The sequence below is a fragment of the Triticum dicoccoides genome, unplaced genomic scaffold (genome assembly GCF_002162155.2).
Source record: "Triticum dicoccoides isolate Atlit2015 ecotype Zavitan unplaced genomic scaffold, WEW_v2.0 scaffold85632, whole genome shotgun sequence".
NCBI lineage: Eukaryota > Viridiplantae > Streptophyta > Magnoliopsida > Poales > Poaceae > Triticum > Triticum dicoccoides.
Window position 1 is genome coordinate 8,543 of NW_021305336.1, and position 2,853 is coordinate 11,395.

Here is a 2,853-nt window from a genome sequence, read left to right on the forward strand (position 1 = left end):
GTACACGAAGTGCGTCTAGTTTTTGCCGTGACCCTCTCTACTCTTTCGCGCATGCTATGCGGGTGATATGATGATACCATGCCAAGTTTCAACATTTTCAGAATTCATTTTGTAGTGATTTTCAATTTCATGGTCATTTAGCTCTCTAAACAATTAGGTAAATGACCGAAAAACAATAAATGATGTCAGAACATGTTGGAAATTGATGACGTTGCTTTGAATGCTGCATACTGAACACAAAAAAGTCCGGAGTTCAAATAAGTTATTAAAAATAAAAAGAGGTGCAATGCTGGTTAATTTGCTTCAAGCCATTCGGAATAGTGTAGACTGCACTGCACATAGCTATTCCGCAAGGTTTGAAGCTAATCAACATGTAGGTGAGCATTGCAACTTTTTGTCATTGTCTGTGCACTCACGGCTTATAAACCGCTCATACTGCCTCTCTCTTGGCGAGGTGGGACTAAAAATCAGCTTACAAAGAAACTCTAGTACCGGTTCATGGCATGAACCGGTACTAAAGGTCTTCGTGGGGGCCCCAGACTGACCATAGCCAGACACAGCCTCATTAGTACCGGTTCGTGGCATGAACTGGTACTAAAGGTTACCCATGAACCGGTACTAATGACGCCCGCCCGCCTAGCCGTTGGAACCGGCACTAATGGTCACATTAGTGCCAACTCAAATTCAAACCGGCACTAATGTGCTTCACATTTGACCCTTTTTCTACTAGTGATGGTGGAGGGGGGCACTGCACACGGCTAAGAGACGATCAACTTGATCAACTTGTGTGTCTAGAGGTGCCCCCTGCCCCTGTATATAAAGGAGCAAGGGGGGAGGCGGGCGGCCTAGGAGAAGGGCGCGCCAAGGGGGGAGTCCTGCTCCTACCGGGAGTAGAACTCCTCCTTTCTTAGTTGGAGTAGGAGAGAAGGAAAGAGGAGGAGAGGGAGAAGGAAAAGAGGGCTGCATCCCTTGTGCAATTCGTACCAGAAGGGGGGCGCAGGCCTCCTTCCTTTTGGCCTATCTCCTCTATTTCTGTATGGCCCAATAAGGCCCATATACTCCCCGGCGAATTCCCGTAACTCTCTGGTACTCCCAAAAATACCCGAATCACTCGGAACCTTTCCGAAGTCCGAATATAGTCGTCCAATATATCGATCTTTACGTCTCGACCATTTCGAGACTCCTCGTCATGTCTCCGATCTCAACCGAGACTCCGAACTCCTTCGATACATCAAAACATATAAACTCATAATATAATTGTCATCGTAGCGTTAAGCGTGCAGACCCTACGGGTTCGAGAACTATGTAGACATGACCGAGACACATCTCCGGTCAATAACCAATAGCGAAACCTGGATGCTCATATTGGCTCCTACATATTCTATGAATATCTTTATCGGTCAGACCGCATAACAACATATGTTGTTCCCTTTGTCATCGGTATGTTACTTGCCCGAGATTCGATCGTCGGCATCTCAATACCTAGTTCAATCTCGTTACCGGCAAGTCTCTTTACTCGTTCCGTAATACATCATCTCGCAACTAACTCATTAGTTACAATGCTTGCAAGGCTTAGGTGATGTGCATTACCGAGAGGGCCTAGAGATAACTCTCCGACAATCGGAGTGACAAATCCTAATCTCGAAATACGCCAACCCAACAAGTACCTTCGGAGACACCTGTAGAGCACCTTTATAATCACCTAGTTACATTGTGACGTTTGGTAGCACATAAAGTGTTCCTCCGATAAACGGGAGTTGCATAATCTCATAGTCATAGGAACATGTATAAGTCATGAAGAAAGCAATAGCAACAAACTAAACGATCAAGTGCTAAGCTAACGGAATGGGTCAAGTCAATCACATCATTCTCCTAATAATGTGATCCCATTAATCAAATGACAACTCATGCATATGGTTAGGAAACATAACCATCTTTGATCAACGAGCTAGTCAAGTAGAGGCATACTAGTGACACTCTGTTTGTCTATGTATTCACACATGTATTATGTTTCCGGTTAATACAATTCTAGCATGAATAATAAACATTTATCATGATATAATGAAATAAATAATAATTTTATTATTGCCTCTAGGGCATATTTCCTTCAGAGACACGGCGACGGGAAACTCCGACCCGCGGCGAGGGCGGCGACCTGCGTGGTGGGGGTGGGGCAGGTGGTCGGGGATTGACCGGAGGCGTGGGTGCATGTGGGCTGCATGCGGCGCTCCCCTTTTTTCTTCTGACGAGGATTGTGTGCGTGAGGAAGGAGAGAATTGACTTTTGTGCGAAGGGATACCCCCCTTTTTTCTTCTGACGAGGAATGCGTGCGTGAGGAAGAAGGAGAGAGTTGACTTTTGTGCGAAGGGATAAGGCTAATCTGAGGGCCTCTGGCCTTGATCTAATTACAAGCATCCCATCTCAAGAAATGAAAAATTTAAGTTGATGGGCAACACCTGAGGGACCAAATGGCAAGCCATTGTGGTGGTCTCTCTCCCATAAAAAATAAATTTAATATCATTGTGGGCACATGATTCACATATCAAATATTAAACTGATAAGAACAGATACTACACTTGATCTTAGCCAAAAAGCCGAGAAAGATATGAGTTGAACCGCCGCCCTACCCCTCTATTTATCCCCTCCTACTGGACGCAGCTTCGGTGCCTTAAGGCACTGAAATATAGTCCCCTCCTACCCTCCTATCCTCTCCTCGCCTAGCGAGGTGGTACTAAACGAACTGCTTGCGCCTGACGGTACAATGCCACCAAGCCAGCCTCTTGCGTGGGCCTAAACATAGAAGGCCTTTTGAAAGGCCTATTTTACGATCACAGCGCTGGCTAATGAGTTGCT

General features: G+C 45.7%; 1 pseudogene; it reads right to left on the minus strand.

Moving 5' to 3' along the window:
- Nucleotides 1-2,432: 2,432 nt before the first annotated feature.
- On the minus strand, nucleotides 2,433-2,607 carry LOC119348112 (annotated as a pseudogene).
- Nucleotides 2,608-2,853: the final 246 nt, after the last annotated feature.